The sequence below is a fragment of the Triticum urartu genome, chromosome 4A (genome assembly GCF_056163025.1).
Source record: "Triticum urartu cultivar PI428250 chromosome 4A, HENAU_Tu73, whole genome shotgun sequence".
NCBI lineage: Eukaryota > Viridiplantae > Streptophyta > Magnoliopsida > Poales > Poaceae > Triticum > Triticum urartu.
Genome location: NC_141876.1, coordinates 529,586,712 through 529,606,022, shown reverse-complemented (window position 1 = coordinate 529,606,022; position 19,311 = coordinate 529,586,712). Strand labels below are relative to the sequence as shown.

Sequence of the window (19,311 nt, the reverse complement as noted above, 5' to 3'; positions counted from 1 at the left end):
GTTATAATCGGAGAAGCGAATGGATAAGGGATCAATAGAAATGATAGGAGGGTCGAGAAAATTGTAGAAAGAGATATCCTTCACTGGAAAGGTCGAGGAAGATGAATGCGTGTAGAAGGGACGAGACTAATCGAAAGTCATATGCCGAGAAATAGGCATGATCTCAGCAACGATATCCCTTACGCTCATTGTCATATCCTAAGAAGACACTTAGCAGACCAAGCAGTTAGTTTGGTGCCTTCATGAAGGGAAAGAAGAACATAGCAAACACAACCAAACAATTGAAGCGTTAAATAATCAAAAAACAATCAAAGTGACGCTCCGAAGGAGCGCCACCCTGTAGGGAAAAGAATTGCTGAAGGTTGATGAGATAGATGGAAGTGGAGGTAGACTTGACAGAAAAGTGCGGCGGAAGATAGAGCAGTGACCATCAACTAATGAGCCGTCTCAAGAACGCGACGATGCTTGCGCTCAGCCGTGCCTTTTTGAGCATGAGCACTAGGATAAGAGAACTGAGCAATAGTACCCTGCTCAGCAAGGACTCAAAGCAACAACTTGGAGATGTATTCTCCACCAGAGTCATCATAGAATACAAGACCAGGCATAGGGAACTTAGTTTGAACAATCGCATCAAAACACTTATAGATAAGATATCACTACAAGAAGAAATAAAGTATATCCAGTTGTGTTGAGAGAAGTCATCTATAAAGATCGTATACTAGCGATGACCTCCTTTCGAGGTAAAGGGAGATGGACCCCCGACATAAAAGAGAACAATGTCGAAAGGATGCTGAGACACTGTCTCGCTATGAGCATAAGGTAACTATACCTCTTTACCAAGCTGACAACCCTGGCGGTTTAGAGACATCGTTGGAGACGGATCCAAGAAGACCACGCCAAACTAAGGATGAGAGATGAGAGCCACACAAGTGACTCCTAGCGATGATGCCACTTCTAAAAACAGTTGGTAGACAAGGCAACAGTGGTGGAGAGACTGGCGGCGGCGATGGCAGCAGAGTTACTTGGTCCAGCATCCCACGTGCCTGTGCACTCTCCGTTACCCGCCGGTCCGGCTTGGTGTGCTTCTCCTGTTTGCGGGTTGTGTGGCACGCACTTGATTAAGCACCCCACGTTCTCAACTTGTGCGCCCTTGGCCCTGGCTTTAGGTAGCGCCTGTCCTCGGCTTGTCGTGCATAATCCAGGTACGCGCCAACTGTCCAAGCTCTTGCTCACCATTGGTGTTGCTCGAGGGTTATGGTGTCGCTCAGCAAGGGAGCACGGGATGTGGGATTGAGACAGTACACATAGCAGCCCGCAGCAAGGCAAAGCATGCCCATCCGGACTGGCAGGGAGCGGAGTTGGACACAAAGGTGGACGTTGAGTCTCAACAATGCGCTCGTAGTAAGAGCAGCACGAGCAAGAAGGTCCTGGATATACTTCTCTTAAAAAATAAAGAAGCCATCAGAGGTAGAAGAAACCTCATTCTCAAGGAAGTAGTGAAGAGGACCAAGATCATACATAAGAAATTCACTATGACGAGCCTTCACAAAGGCAATGTAAGAGTTGTCCCTAGTGATGATCGACATATGGAACAAATGTCAGACCACGAGTTAGTTGGTGGACAGAATGTGCAGGATCATGAGTACTCACTAAAAACCTGCCGCATTCACTGCTGAGATGAAGCGCTCAAACCGGGCACGCGAGGGGTTTGCTTAAGACCATATAGGGGGCGACGAAGACGAGAAACCATGCCATCCGGAAGAGAATACCCATGTGGTGGCTACATGTAGGCATTCTTGACATCAAGTTGAGAGAGAGACTAGTGGCGAACGGAAGCCACAACGGAAAGTGTGCGAAGAGTGGTCATCTGGGCCATACATGAGCAAATTTCTAATCGTAGTCTTGACTATGTTCTCACCACTAGAAGAGCTTCGTAAAGCTCAAGAGAAACATCAGAGTCTTACCCTTGTAGGCTCACTTACAAGTGATGTGACGAGCAAGACGAAGGGAAATGATATTTCACTAGCCGATGCGGGGAAGAGCATTCAATGCCATTACATGCTGCTATTTTGCATGAACAAAAATGTCACGGTAAGAAGTCTTCTTGGGAAGAGCAGCACAATAACCATAGTAGTTAATAGGTAGAAGCCGGCGAGCTCAGTAGCCATTAGTAGGCTGTAGGCTGATCTAGAGGCCATGTGTTGCCAATAGAAGAAGACATGGTAGTCGAGGAAGATGACTCATTAGAAGAATGCACAACACACGGACAATTATTGTAGTAAAGTCAAGGAAGATGAGCAAAAGAAGGAAGATGAAAAGACGAAGCGCAAGAGTGGCTCGACTATCAACTGGTAGGGAAGTTCCATTTGACAGTAAAAACATGAATAGGGGAATCTAGATGTGGAATACCCAAGTGGCGGCTGCACGTAAACCTCCTCACACAGCTCACCATTAAGAAAGACATTCTTAACATCAAGCCGAGACGCAGACACATGATGAATATGACCCGCGGGAGCAAAAAGTCTCATCGTAATCAGGGCCATGCTACTGCTGAAAGCCACAAGCCACAAGACGAGCTTTGTAATGCTTAAGAGAACCAGTAGAGCGAGTCTTCACCTTGTAGACCCACCAAATAATGGGAAGAACATGAGGAGGAAGAGAAACAATATCCCACATGCCGATGCGCTCAACAGTAGTAATATCCTCTATCATGGCAAGGTGCCATTTGGTATGAACAACATCAAGATAAGAAGTCTGCTCAAGAACAACAATGCCAATGTTTGAAAGACCAAGGCGGTAAGTAGGCGAAAGAGGATGAGAACGCAGGCCACAAGTAGGCCAAGACGGGGAAGATGGCACATTCGTAGACGCATCCACAACACACGAACGACGTGTATAAAAGTGAGGCAAATAAGATAGAATACAAGCAAGAATCATCAAGATAAACTCAGGTGATGAAGACAAGGAAACCACCCGTGATAAATGTGTCAAATCCTGTGATAAGCAGGTGAGAAAATCGTAGGAGATGATGGTGTTGAATCTTGAATAATCGGAGAAGCAAGAGCAGTACGAGGAATGGATCAGGGCTCAACAAGAGTGATATGAGTGTCGGGGAGAGTGGAAACAGATGCCCTCCACTGAAAAGGTCGGGGAGATGGACGCGGGTAGAAGGGACGAGACTCATCGAAAGTCATATCCTGAGAAATAGTCATCCGACGACCAACATGATCCGAACAACGATATCCCTTATGCTCATTGTTATATCCTAATAAGCCACACTCAACGGACCGAGCAATAAGTTTGGTGCCTTCACAAGGGGCAAGAGGGAGACAACAAACACAACCAATAAATTGAAGCGCCGAACAATCAGGAAACGATCAAATAGACACTCGAAAGGAGACCACCCTACATAGCAGTGGATTGGATTGCCGAAGGTTGATGAGTTAGATGGAAGTGGAGATAGACTAGGCCTAAAAGTGTGGTGGAAGAGAGGTAGTGTCCATCAATAGATGAGCCTTAAGAAAGTGATGAAGCTTGCGCTCAGCCATGCAATTCTGAGCATGAGCACCAGGATAAGAGAATTGAGTAAGAGCACCCTGCTCAGCAAGGACCTCCACGCAACAGCTTGGAGATATACACTCCATCGGAGTCATCACAGAACACAGGAATAGGCGTAATGAACTGAGTGGAACCAAGGCGGCAAAACACTTATATAGATAAGACCTTACTACTAGAAGAAATAAAAGATATCCAACTGTTCAGAGAAGTCATCTATAAAGATAGTATACTAGCAATGACCTCCTTTTGAGGCAAAGGCAGATGGACCCTAGACATCAAAGAACATTGTCGAAAGGACGCTGAGGCACTGTCTCGCTATGAGTATGAGGTAACTGTACCTGTTTACCAAGCCAACAACCCTGGTGGTTTAGAGACATCGTTGGAGATGGATCCAAGAAGACCACGTTGAACTAATGACGAGAGATGAGACCCACACAAGTGTCCAAGGCAATGATGCCACTGCTGAAAATAACTGGTAGACAAGGCAACAGAGGGACTTGATTGCATCCCATCTGCCTGTGCACTCTTCGTTCCCGCCGATCTCGCTTGGTGTGCTTCTCCTGTTTACAGGTTGTGTAGCACACACTTGATTAAGCACCGCACGTTCTTCTACTGTGCGCCCTTGGCCTCGGCTTTAGGTATGTGCCGACTGTCCATGCTCGTGCTCGCCATTGGTGTTGCTTGAGTGTCCGGTCTTGGTGTCGCCCAACAAGGAAACAAGGGATGTGGGATTGAGACAGTTCCCATAGCAACTAGCAGCAAGGCGAAGGATGCCCATGTATATTGGTAGGGAGCGAAGGTGGACACAAAGGTGGATGTTGACACCATAGGAGTCTCAACAGTGCGCTCATTAGTAAGAGCAGCACACGCAAGATGATCCTGGATATACTTCTCTTAGGAAATAAAGAAGCCATTAGAGGTAGATGAAACCTCAGTCTCAGGGAAGTAGCGACGAGGACCAAGATCAGACATAAGAAACTCACTATGACGAGCCTTTACAAATGATATACTTTGTCGCCAGTGATGATTGACATCTAGAACAAATGTTCGACCATGAGTTGAATGGTGGATAAGATGTGAAGGATCATGAGCATCCAAAAAACCAGCCACAATCACCACTGAGACGAAGCGCTCAAACCAAACACGAGGATACCATATAGAGAGCAACGAAGACGACAGACCATGCCATCAAAAAGATAATACCCATGCGGTGGCTACATGTAGGCATTCTTGACATCAAGCTGAGAGAGACTAGTGGCGAACATAAGCCACATCGAAAAGTGTGTGAAGAGTGGTCATTTGGACCGTATAGGAGCAAATGTCTAATCGTAGTCATGACCATGTTCTCACCACTAGACGAGCTTTGTAATGCTCAAGAGAACCATTAGTCTTACGCTTGTAGACCCACTTACAAGTGATGAGACGAGCACGATGAGGAAGGCAAATGAGATTCCACGTGCCGATGTGGGCAAGAACATCATTCCTCGATGCCATCACATGTTGCCATATGGGATAAGAAGTCGTCTCGGAAAGAGTGGTGCAATAACCATAGCGGTCAATAAGTAGAAGTGGGCGAGCTCGGAAGCCATAAGTAGGCTGAGTTGGAGGTGGTGCGTTGCCAACAGAAGAAGACGTAGTTCGCGAACATATTTTGAATTCGACGCGAACATTTTACGAATTCACGTATTCTTGTATATGTGAATAGTTTTTTGTATTCATGTGCATTTTTTGAATTCACGAACTTGTTTTGAATGCGTGAAATTTTTGAATATGTGATCATCTTTTGAATACATGAACAATTTTGGAATTCACAGGTTTTTTGGAATCCGTGAATATTTTGGAATTAGTGAACATTTTTTGCATCCACAATCTTTTTTGGAATTGGTGAACATTTTTCGTATTCGCAAACATATATTTTGAATTTGTGAACATTTATTGAATTTCTAACTATTTTGTCAAATTCGCCTTATATGTTATTAGATTGTAAGTGTTGAAGTGTGTATGTGGATTGCCTAGCCCTTTCCATTAGTTCAGACTTTAGGTTGCGTGAATTGTCTAGCCCTTTCCATTATTTTGGACTTTTGGTTTGCATTGGCTAGTTCATGAAGATTAACACTAAGGATATGGTGTGATGTATAAAGAATTATGGTCAATGATATATTTACTGTTTGGATCAAATTATTTTTTGAAAGCAAGGGTTAAAGTTTGCCAAATAAAAGAAGATTATCATTCGGACCGGATAGAATACGAGTAAATCCCACTCGATCCTGTTTGCATCAAAAGCGTGTCCTACTTTGGAGAAGAATGCACCAATGATTTTGGTAGCTATAACTCATCTCAGCAATTATGTTTAGGCCTCATTCCCCTAATGCGCCAGTCATTTATCTCATTTCCCATATTTCTTAGTCTCATTCCCAAACACTTCATGATCCGCACGTGTCACATGTGGTAAGCAATTCAAAAAATTCAAAAAAATAATTCACGATCGTAGAGAGAGAACGCCAGCGGCAATGGCGGCATTATCCCCTCCTTTCATGCCACTTGAGAGGATGAAGGCTCTTGCGACATTGTGCGAGAGGCATCGCCACTAGCAAGGTTGCCACCACGACGGCAATGCTGCAGAGCATATGGTAGAGGGTGTAGGACGGTGGAGCAACGACGCTTCGGGAGGAGTTGCACCCGAACAAGGGGCAGTGCAGTCTATTTCTTCTTTCGGGCGAGTGGCAGCCAGATTGATAAGACTCCCAACAAGATGACAATAAGGTGTTAGATCCGACAAAGAGTCATCTTCAATAGCAGAGGTGAACATTGAGCTCCATGGGAGTCTCAACAGTGCACTCATCAGTAAGAGCGGCACGAGCAAGAAGATCATGGATTATTTTTCTTGAAAGAGGGCCAAGATCAGACATAAGAAACTGCTTACTAAGACGTGCCTTCACAAAGGCAATATACTCGGGGGTCTTTGCCGGTGAATGTCATGTCATCAACATATGGCAGAAGAGTCCTACCAAGAGCAAAAAGGTGGACAAACAATGTAGGATCATGAGCACTCGCTCAGCGGTAGCCACCACAAAGGCAGAATACTCAAATCAGGCACGAGGGGCTTGTTTAAAGCCATAGAGAGAGCGATAAAGACGACAAAGCATGTCATTAGGAGTAGAATAACCAGGTCGTGGGTGCATGTAAACCTCCTCACGCAGCTCACCATTAAGAAAGGCATTCATAACATCAAGCCGGGACACAAACTAGTGGCAAACAGAGATCATATGGTTTGCAGGAGCAAAATGTCTCATCGTAATCAGCACCATGCTTCTGCTGAAAGCCACGAGTGATAGTACGAGCTTTGTAACGCTTAAGAGAAGCATCAAAGCGAGTCTTAATCTTGTAGACCCACCAGGTGATGGGACAAACACGAGGAGGAATAGAAATAATATCCCATGTGCCGATGCGCTCAAGCATTCTCCTCCACCATCGCAAGGTTCCATTTGGTATGAGCAACATCACAATGAGAAGCCGGCTCAAGAAAAGTAGTGCCAACGACCAAGGCAGTCAACATGCGGAATCGGACGAGGATGCAAGCCATAAGTAAGCTGAGATGGGGAAGACGACACAACTCATAGATAGTGTGTATCAAAGTGAGGAAAAGATGGAAGAATACGAGTAGAAATCATTGGAATAAACTCAGGTGATGGAACGAGGAAGCCACCGGCGATGAATGTGTAGAATCCTATGATAAGCGAGGTGAGGAAATCATCGGGGATGATGGCGTTGGATCTGCAATAATCGGAGAAGCAGGAGCAGTACGGCGAGTGAATAAGGGCTCAACCGGAGTGATAGGAGTGTTGGGAAAATTGTGGAAATAGATATCCTCCACTGAAAAGGTCGAAGTGGACGCGGCTAGAAGGGACGTGGCTCATCAAAAGCCATATCCTGAGAAATAGGCATATGACGACCAACATGATCCCAACAACGATATCCCTTATGCTTATCGTTGTATCATGAGAAGACACACTCAACGGACTTAGCAGTCAGTTTGGTGTGTTCACGAGGGGCAAGAAGGACATAGTAACACAACCAAACAATTGAAGCGTCGAATAATCAGGAAACGATCAAAGAGACGCTCGAAAGCAGCGCCACCCGACAAAGTAGTGGATGGAGGTTGATGAGATAGATGGAAGTGGAGACAGACTCGACCCAAAAGTGCGGTGGATGAGAGGCAGAGACCATCAACACACGAGCCATCGCAAGAAGCTTATGATGTCTGCGCTTAGCCACGCCATCTGAGCATATGCACCAGGACAAGATAACTGAGAAAGAGTACCCTGCTCAACAAGGACTCCATGCAACAACTTGGAGATATACTCCCCACTAGAGTCGTCACAGAACACACGAATAGGCGTAGAGAAGTGAGCGTGAACTATGGCAGCAAAACACACATATATAGATAAGACCTCACTACGAGAAGAAATAAAGTATATCCAGGTGTGTCGAGAGAAGTCATCTATAAAGATAATATACTGGCAATGACCTCCTTTCGAGGCAAAGGGAGATGGGCCCCACACATCAGAGTGAACAAGGTTAAAAGGACGCCGAGACACTGTCTCAATATGACTATAAGGAAACTAGACCTGTCTACCAAGGTGACAACTCGATGGTTTAAATACGTCGTTGGAGACGTATCCAAGAAGACCACGTCGAACTAATGATGAGAGATGAGAGCCACACAAGTGACCCAAGGTGATGATGTCACTACTGAAAATAACTCGTAGACAATGCAACAAAGGTGGAGAGACTGGTGGCGGTGGCAGTAGAGGAACTTGATCCAACATCCCATGTGCGTGTGCACTCTCTGTTCACCGCTGATTCGGCTTGGTGTTCTTCTCCTGTTTGTGAGTTTTGTGCCACACACTTAATTAAGCACCCCACATCTACTACTGTGCGCCCTTGGCCCCGACTTTAGGTTGTGTTGTGTCCTCTATTTCGACTGTCCGAGCTCCTGCTTGCCATTGGTGCCGCTCCACAGCAAAGCAAAGGATGCCCATCTAGACTGACAGGGAGTGGAGGTGGACACAATGGTGGACGTTGACTCCATTGGAGTCTCAATAGTGCGCCATTAGTAAGAGCAACACGAGCAAGATCCTGGATATACTTCTGTTATAGGAAATAAAGAAGCCATTAGAGGTAGAAGAAATCTCAATCTTAAGTAGCGAAGAGGACTAAGATCGTACATAAGAAACTCACTATGACGAGCCTTCACATAGGCAATGTACTTAGTCGTCGCCAGTGATGATCGACATATAGGGTAAGTGTTTGGCCATGAGTTGAATGGTGGACAGATGTTCAGGATCATGAGCACTCATCGAAAAACTAGCCACAGGCACCACTTAAGCGCTCAAATCAGGCACGAGGGGTTTGCCCCTTAGGAAGAGACCCAGGTGGTGGCTACATGTAGCCATTCTTGACATCAAGCCAAGAGACTGAAAGACTAAGGCGGGCAACAGGCAAAAGCGGACGTGGACCCATAAGTAGGATGAGACGGGGAAGATGGCACATCAGTAGACACATCCACAACACATGAATGACGTGTATAAAAGTGAGGCAAATATGGAAGAATACGAGGAAGAATCAACGAGATAAACTCAAGTGATGAAGACAAGGAAGCCACCGGTGATAAAGGTGTAGAATCCTGTGACAGGCGAGGTGAGGAAATCATAGGTGATGATGGTGCTGAATCTGGAATAATAGAGGAGTAGTACGAGGAATGGATTAGGGCTCAACAAGGGTGATAGGAGTGTCGGGAAAAGTGAGGAAACAGATATCCTCCATGGAAAAGGTCGGGGAAGATGGACGCGGGTAGAAGGGACGAGACTCATCAAAAGTCATATCCCAAGAAATAGTCATCTGACGACCAACATGATCCTAACAATGATATCCCTTATGCTCATTGTTGTAAGTTTGGTGCGTTCACGAGGGGCAAGAAGGACACAACAAACACAACCAAACAATTGAAGCGTCGAACAATCAGGAAACGATCAAATAGACGTTCGAAAGGAGACCCCCACTCAGTGGATTGGATTGCCGAAGGTCGATGAGATAGATGGAACTGGAGACAGACTCGGCCCAAAAGTGTGGTAGAAGAGAGACAGTGACCATCAATGGACGAGCCTTCTCAAGAAGGTGATGATGCTTGCGCTCAACCACGCCATTCTGAGCATGAGCACCAGGATAAGAGAACTGAGCAAGAGTACCCTGCTCGACAAGGACTCAAAGCAACAACGTGGAGATGTATTCTCCACCAGAGTCATCACAAAATACAAGACTAGGCGTAGAGAACTTAGTGTGAACCATGTCATCAAAACACTTATATGGATAAGACACCACTATGAGAAGAAATAAAGTATATCTAGCTGTGCTGAGAGAAGTCATCTATAAAGACAGTATAGTAGCGATGACCTCCTTTCGAGGCAAAGGGAGATGGACCCCAAACTTTAAGAGAACAATGTCTCCAAGAGAATCATAGGAGTCTCAACAGTGTGCTCATCAGTAGGAGCAACACGAGCAAGAAGATCCTAGCTATACTTCTCTTATAGCAAATAAAGAAGCCATTAGAGGTAGAAGAAACCTCAGTCTCAAGGAAGTAGCGAAGAGGACCAATATCGGACATAAGAAACTCACTATGACGAGCCTTCACAAATGCAATGTACTTTGTCACCAGTGATGATTGGCATATAGAACAAGTGTTGGACCACGAGTTGAATGGTGGATAGAACGTGAAGGATCATGAGCACTGGCCGAAAAACCAGCCATAGTCACTACTAAGACAAAGTGCTCAAACCAGGCACGAGGGGTTTGCTTAAGACCATATAGAGTGACGAAGACGATAGACCATGCCATTAGGAAGGGAACACCCAGGTGGTGGCTACATGTAGGCATTCTTGACATCAAGCTGAGAGAGAGAGGGAGGGAGCGAGAGAGAGAGACTAGTGGCGAACAAAAGCCACATCAAAAAGTGTGCGAAGAGTGGTCATTTGGGCTGTATAGGAGCAAATATCTCATCATAGTCATGACCATGTTCTCACCACTAGACAAGCTTTGTAATGCTCAATAGAACCGTCAGAGGCTTAACTAACCTTGTAGACCCACTTATAAGTGATGAGACGAGCAGGAGGACGAAGGGAAATGAGATCCCTCGTGCCGATGCACGCAGGAGCATCAATCTCAGCTGTCGTCGCATGCTGCCATTTGGCACGAACAACGCTGTCAAGCTAAGAAGTCGTCTCAAGAAGTGTGGCCCCAGACTAACCATAAGCGTCAATAAGAGGAAGTGGGCGAGCTCGGAAGCCATAAGTAGGTTGAGCCGGAGGCAGTGCGTTACCAATAGAAGAAGATAGTAGTCGAGGGAGATGGCTCATCAGATCAACCCAAAATACGCGGATGGTTAATGAAGTAACGAAGATGAGGTGGAGTCAATAGGGCGGCCTCAGGGGACGAGCTAGGAGAGGTAGTCTCAGGTAATAAACGGGGTGGGGAAGCCGCAGGTGACGACGGTGTGGGGTCTACAATAGTACTACGGAAAGACACGGTGGGATGGGTGGACGAGAGCAAATACTTGAGTGATAGGTGTATTGGAAAAAGTGAGGAAACAAATATCCTCAATGGGGGAGGCCAAAGGAGAGGATGGACGAGCAAACACAGCTGCTTAAGGTTTTGAGGACGAGGCATTTCGAGTATGGCCTTGATTTTACTCAGGTTGATTTCTATTACCTGATGTCGAATGAGAAACCGTTGGAATGCCTGACGAGACCATGAAGGCGCACTTCGACGGGGTTAACTTGAGTGCATGTTGCCTTAGGCGGTCGAGTACGATTTGGAGATGTTGAAGATGTTCTTCATAGGATACCACCTTTACAATGAGATCATCTACATAACACTCGACAATCTTATGTATGATCTCATCAAAGATCTTAGCCATGGCGCGTTGATATGTAGCATCGGCATATAAAGGACGAGACTCATCAAAAGTCACATCTCGAGAAATTGACGACTGACAGAATCCCAACCCGATAGCCTTGCTCATCACTGTAACCTAAGAAGACACATTCAACAAACTGAGCAGTTAGTTTGCTGCATTCGAGAGGGGGGGGCAAAAAAAATGTAGCAAATGTAAGCAAACAAAGGAATTATTGAGTTAGGAGAATGACCAAAAAAACGCTCGAGAGGAATGTCACCTTGTAGAGCAGAGGAAGGATGAATGTTGATGACATAGATGGAGTAGAAACTACGTCAACCCAAAAGTGAGGTGCAAGAGAGGCGACAATCATCAACGCACGAGCCACCTCAAGAAGGTAACCATGACAATCATCAACGCACGAGCCACCTCAAGAAGGTAACCATGACAATCATCAACGCACGAGCCACCTCAAGAAGGTGACCATGTTTGCGCTCAGCAACATCATTCTGAGCATGAGCACCAGGACAAGAGAACTAAGGAAGTGTACCCTGCTCAACAAGGAATCTGCCCAACAAATGAGAGATGCACTCAAGGATTCTGAAGCCGCTGAGTTCCACATGGAGCACACCTTGCTCCAGGTAACCATAAATTGCCCATCGTTGACTATGTCGGTCCCGCTCTAAAGGAAAGCGCGAATGCACTTCTCGATCTCCGCAAGTAACCACAGAGGTAGTTTTATGGCGATGGCTTGATAATCTGGGATGGAGAGCAAATTTGAGGAGCCTCTCATGTTGAGTAGATTCTCAATCCAAGTGGGGAGGAAGTTGAGAACTTTGTCTGGAAGAGGCCACAGGTGGACCGTTTGAATATTCTTGCACGACAAGGGGAGGTTGAGGTAGGTGCACGGGAGCAATGAGAAAGCACATACGAAGCTTAACTTGATCACCTAAATCTGGACGATGCTACAGCAGTTTGGCGCAAAGGAGCACTTGTCAAAGTTGGTGCATAAGTTTGTCACGCCACCAAGATCAGGTTGACGCACGTCGAAGACAGGAGGTATCAGGTTGACGCACGTTGAAGACAGGAGGTCTTATGTTGAGTAGACTCTCAATCCAAGTGGGGAGGAAGTTGAGAACTTTGTCTGGAAGAGGCCACAGGTGGACCGTTTGAATCTTCTTGCACGACAAGGGGAGGCTGAGTTAGGTGCACGGGAGCAATGAGAAAGCACATGCGAAGCTTAACTTGATCACCTAAATCTGGACGATGCTGCAGCAGTTTGGTGCAAAGGAGCACTTTTCAAAGTTGGTGCATAAGTTTGACACGCCACCAAGATCAGGTTGCTGCATGTCAAAGACAGGAGGATGCCCATGTCGACATTGTACAGTGACATGAGGTGCTTCATGGATGCCAGTGCGATGGCTCCGACATGATAACGCTCTTCACATGGACCAACAAGGCGTCGAGCACCACCAACACAAAAGAAGAAACAACAACGACAAAAAGTGGTCATGTTGCCACATGCCATGATGGTGAAGAATATGCCTTCCGGGCATCTTGTTGAGGATGTCTTTTGAGGATGTCCATGGTAGAATCATTTAGACCCACTAGGTGAATCTGTCGCCAATGTCAGCGTGCCACGCGTTCATAGGAGGAAGGGCCATGAGACTGAACCGAATGCCTTCGCAGTGTCAACCTTGAGCATGAGGGTTGCGATCTGGCGTGCTAGCCCTTGTCGGTGAGCATGAAGGAGCTTGTTGCTCCAACTGTAGTTCCAACCAACGAGGTTGATCTTGCAAAGCTCAAGGTCATTAAGGAAATGGTGAAATTTGACCATCTATCTTTTTTTTGGTTAGTGTTATTCTTATCCCTTGCCTGCTAGATAAAGTAGTCACCGGTAACGACCCAAGGACCATGGTGCGAGGAGCGGAACTCATAGCTCTTGGAGCAAAGCGAAGCAATTTGCATCAGGGAAAGGACCATATAAGGTTGACAATCACCAAGGGGGTGCTTGAGGCGAACACAGAGGGCAATGGTTCGCGTTAGTGCATTAAGGCCCCACACGTTTCAAGAAGACCACACCGAATGAAGGACAAGAGACGAGAGTCACACAAGTGTCCAAGGCGATTCGCAATGCTGAAAAGAGCTGGTAGACAAGGAAACAAAGGTGGAGAGACTTGTGATGGTGGCAACGGAGAGAAGGTGAAGCCAATCAAGCTCCTAGAGGCCCTTTGAGTCAAGCCACCGGGGGCCAGCACCAAGGAGAGCACTAGTGTGACGTTCTGGAAGAAAGCATGAGTCAAAGTCGAGAATTACCCGACAACCAGAGTCAACAATTTGACCACCAAAAATGAGCTGCATGGTAAATCGAGGAACATTAAAAGACGAAATGCTAAGAAGTCCTTGGCCATTAACCAGGAGGGATCGTACCTGTTAGGAAATATGCAACTTGTATTTCCAGGTGGCCACATGTTGTTATACACAAACGTGCAAGTGTGTTACTATATGAAAAAAAACATTGTAGAACGGGGAAAATACAAAGGGGTACACGGCTACATATATAACTCTTAACACCCCCTCCCCCCCCCCCCCCCCAAACTCATGATGGATCAACCCCAAGTTTGGAGAGATAAAAGTCATGTTGTGCTCTAGTCTGGGCCTATCTAAAGAAATCCGCCAACTGTAACTCGGTAAGCACATACTGAGGGGCAATAACCTGAATCTTGCACAACGGCATGCACAAAAAAAGCATCAACACCAATATGCTTGGTGAGCTCATTCTTCACAGGGGCGCTCACAATACTAAGAGCACATGTAATGTCAGACAAGAGCAGAGTGTAGTGATAGAAACACCAAACTTCTGAAGTAAGCATCGTAACCAAGTTACCTCTGCCGTCAAAAGAGCCATAGCTCGTGACTCAGCCTCTTCACTCGAACCTGAAACTGTAGTCTGTTTCTTTGTCTGAGAGGCAATGAGAGAACCACCAAGAAAAACACTAAACAAAAAGTGAACAACAATCCTAGGGATCACTAGCCCACGTAGCATTTTAGTAGGCCTGACGCTGTAATGAACTGGAGCAGGGATAGAATAGACAATGAGAGATCATGCCACGAAGATATCGGAGAACACAAAGGAGGTGACTATAGTGAACCAATGTGGGCGCAGAGACAAACTGACTGAAAATATGGACATGATCAGAGATACCTGGACGAGTGACATCTAGATAGACAAGACTCCCATCAAGATGACGATAACGTGTCAGATCAGACACGGTCACCATCAGTAGCACGAAGGTGAACATTGAGCTCCATGGGAGTCTCAATAGTACACTCATCAATAAGAGTAGCACGAGCAAGAAGATTCTGGATATATTTTCTTGGGAAATACCACCTGAAATTTCTCCGACAAGTATTTCCGGACGGAGGGAGTAAAGCCATTAGTGGTAGAAGAGACCTCTATCCCAAGAAAGTATGAAAGATGGCCAAGATCAGACATAAGAAAAAGAACTCCTAGAGGCCCTTTGAGTCAAGCCACCGGGGGCCAGCACCAAGGAGAGCACTAGTGTGACGTTCTGGAACAAAGCATGAGTCAAAGTCGAGAATTACCCGACAACCAGAGTCAACAATTTGACCACAAAAAATGAGCTGCATGGTAAATCGAGGAACATGAAAAAATGAAATGCTAAGAAGTCCTTGGCCATTAACCAGGAGGGATCGTACCTGTTAGGAAATATGCAACTTGTATTTCGAGGTGGCCATATGCCATTATACACAAACATGCAAGTGTGTTACAATATGAAAAAAAACATTATAGAACGGGGAAAATACAAAGGGGTACATGGCTACATATATAACTCTTAACCCCCCCCCCCCTCCCAAACTCATGATGGATCAACATCAAGTTTGGAGAGATAGAAGTCATGTTGTGCTCTAGTCTGGGCCTATCTAAAGAAATCCGCCAACTGTAACTCGGTAGGCACATACTGAGGGGTAATAACCTGAATCTTGCACAACGGCATGCACAAAAGAAGCATCAACACCAATATGCTTGGTGAGCTCATTCTTCACAGGGTCGCTCACAATACTAGGAGCACATGTAATGTCAGACAAGAGCAGAGTGTAGTGACAGAAACACCAAACTTCTAAAGTAAGCATCGTAACCAAGTCACCTCTGCCGCCAAAAGAGCCATAGCTCGCGACTCGGCCTCTTCACTCGAACCTGAAACTGCAGTCTGTTTCTTTGTCTTAGAGGCAATGAGAGAACCACCAAGAAAAACATAGTAAACAAAAAGTGAACAACAATCCTAGGGATCACTAGCCCACATAGCATTTGAGTAGGCCTGACGCTGTAATGAACTGGAGCAGGGAAAGAATAGACAGCGAGAGATAATGCCACGAAGATATCGGAGAACACAAAGGAGGTGACTATAGTGAACCAATGTGGGCACAGAGACAAACTGACTGAAAATATGGACATGATCGAAGATACCTGGACGAGTGACATCTAGATAGACAAGACTCCCATCAAGATGACGATAACGTGTCAGATCAGACACTGTCACCATCAGTAGCACGAAGGTGAACATTGAGCTCCATGGGAGTCTCAATAGTGCACTCCTTAGTAAGAGTAGCACGAGCAAGAAGATTCTGGATATATTTGTCTTGGGAAATACTACCTGAAATTTCTCCGACAAGTATTTTCGGATGGAGGGAGTAAAGCCATTAGTGGTAGAAGAGACCTCTATCCCAAGAAAGTATGGAAGATGGCCAAGATCAGACATAAGAAAAAGAAACTGCTCACTAAGAAGTGCCTTCTCAAAGGCAATATACTCAGGGTCGTCCCAATTGATGATCATGTCATCAACATATAAAAAAGAAGAGTTCAATCACGATTAGAAAAATATATCCAAAAGAATAGTCTGACAACGATGAGAAAAATATATCCACCAGAAGTAGAAGAGACCTTTATTTGAAGAAAGTAGCGAAGGGGGCCAAGATTAGACATAAGAAACTGCTCACTAAGACGTGCCTTCACAAAGGCAATATACTCGGGGTCGTCGCCATTCATGATCATGTCATCAACATTCTAACCTATAATGAGGTTGGCCAACTCAGCCTCCCAGCACTCCCCTAGATTGAAGCTTCGTTGGCCGTTCGATTGAGTTGCTTTTGGCCAACTGGTTCGTCTTGGAGATTTGTTCTGCTAGTTTTCACCGTGCGGTTAATTTTCAATATCCCTCACCGGTGGGCTCGATCTTCCTCCTTAGTGGCCCGGGTGAGCCCTTCATGGGTGCGAGCGACCCTATCCTCACATGTCGCATGTTGTACTGCTCGTATTTGGCGTCTTCGCTTTTGCGTGCAACCCCATATGAACCCTAGCCCCAATCACGCATATGTCCCTCCATCCCTCGTTTGCCGGCGTCCATCTCAACTTCCTATCCAGCCTCCTCTTGCACCTCCCGTTTTCCTCATCCTTGCCTCCCCATTGCTTGCCCTTTGCCCGGATCGGGCGCAGGTTGTCGTCGTGGAAGACCAGGGCGACAGGGTCTTTACTGTGGGGGTGGAGGAGCAGGGGTGGTCATTAGGCTAGCGGCGGGGGGATGAAGCACGAGGCATGAGCTCTAGGCGGTGCACACATCACGGGGTGGAGGAGAGCAGGGCCGGTCTTGAGATTTTGGGGGCCCGGGGCGAAACCAAAACTCGGGGCCCCCTTTGCATGAAAATCATAATAATAATACTAACCATCTTTGCTCTTTAAAAGACTCAGCCAACGACGATGGCATGTGTGTTATCCCTAAATTTGATCATTCGGTTTGCATCTAATGCATGTGATGTAGGTAATGGTATTGAAAAGAGACCCCCATTATGCATCATGTTTGTAATAAATCCGTTAGTGTGTCCGAACCAGCCCCAACCTTTCCCGACATCATCCAAACAAATAAGAGGAATATACTATGGATGAGTCCTAACATATTTGTAGTGATATATATACCGAGAGCGGGGTGTTTGTTTCAAGTTTATCAACATGTATCAGTTTATTTTATATTTGTTGCAATGCACGAGTAATTTCTAGTATGTGTATATATACTTTAATCAAATCAAAACAAATATTTATATGAAATAGTTTATACACACAAAAACGATATTGTAAATAAATAAAATAGAACATAAGTTGAATATGTGCAAAGAAGGGCTACTTATAATAAACTATTTTCTCCGTTCCTAAATATAAGTTTTTTAGAGATGCTAATATGCATTAGATACGAAGCAAAATAAGTGAATCTACACTCTAAAATACGTCTATATACATCCATATGCAGTCTTTTTGAAATCACTAGGAAGACATATAATTAGGAATGGAGGGAGTAATAGTGAATAACATGGTATACCTTAGAGCGGTTGGATCTGCTTTGCTAATGGCCTGATCGGGCGCTCTGCCATGACACGAAGGGGACTGCCATTGGCAACCTGGCATGTCATTATGGTGCGCTCGGAGATGACACGACGTGGATGACATCTCGAGTGGAGACAGGAGAGCGGAGCTCGCCGGCGAAACAGCGACTTGCAATCAGATCCGGGGGGTCGGGAAGATTGGATCTTGAAAGAAAGGGGAATTAGGAAAGCGAACAGGAGCGCGTTCGAGGCTAGTACGTACGGTTATGATGAGTCGAGGAACTAGCGATTGCGTGCGTGGGCTTGCCGTGCTTACATCTGCGTGTCCAGCCCATGTAGTGCTCAGCTCCTTTTCCAAAACAAAATAATGCGTAGCTGCGTGTGTGGGCTAGCCTAAGCTAGCAGCGTACGTACCTTGGGTTGGGGCCCCTGCAGCTTGGGGGGCCTGGGGCGGCGGCCCCCTCTGCCCCCCTTCAGTGCCGGCCCTGGAGGAGAGGCTGGCGTGGGGCGCAAGGAGCAGCAGGTGGGGAATGGTGGGGCTTTATCTCCCACTGTCCAGCACGGGCCACTGAAGAAGATGAAGGGAAGCCAGGGCTCCTCAAATGGCGGCTGCTCCTCTCTGGCTTGGACCAGAAGCCAGGCAGCTGCGTAAGTGCAGAGAAGCGAGCAGAGCAACTGGCGCGCCGCCTCCTCCCCTCGCTTGCTTCCTCCTCTTGGAGCCCTTGTTCCAGTTCTCCCTCTCTCTCTCTGGATTTGCTTATGAATTGACTCGTGTTGTTGATTGCTTTGCAGGTTTGGGTTCAGATAGAAGAGCTCCATGCTTACAAACTTTTGGGATAACCGAGTTTATCAATGCCAAAGTATATGATGGTTTCTCCACTTCCACCCCATGATTTGCAATTTCCTCATATGATGCATTGATACCATTCCATTGTGATTTTTCTGCAGAAAACAATCATCGGGTTTTCAAGTGTAGGCATCTTGTGAAAGCCCAGTTAGTGTTCCTGGTTTATGAATTTAAGGATACATTCTCATCTCCCTTCTGTCTATATTCTATTGTTTTATATTTATAAGTGCTTTAGATGATTCTTGAGTGCCTTGTGCAACCTTTCCATTTCAGGCATCATTTCTAAGTTGTATGGCATCCATCCCAATAATTTGTTCTGCACCATGCTGCCTCATGTAGGATTTTGGTGCTCGTGATCTACTTTGCTTAGGTGACCTGCTCCCAATCCTTCCCCTCCTTTCTGACCTCTCTCTCTCTCTCTCTCTCTCTCTCTCTTTATGATGTTTGATATGTGTTTTGGTTCAAATTTGACATGACTTTTTGGTTGATGCTTGGTTCAGAAAGGAACAAGTTCTAGAATTGGTAGAAGAGTCCAATGTCATCCTTTGTTTTTTTTTGTCAGGAT

The 19,311-nt window shown here is 45.9% G+C and overlaps 1 pseudogene; it reads left to right on the top strand.

The window, feature by feature from the left end:
* LOC147976439 (uncharacterized) overlaps positions 1-18,759 on the top strand; it is an 84,833-nt pseudogene extending 66,074 nt beyond the window's left edge.
* Positions 18,760-19,311: the final 552 nt, after the last annotated feature.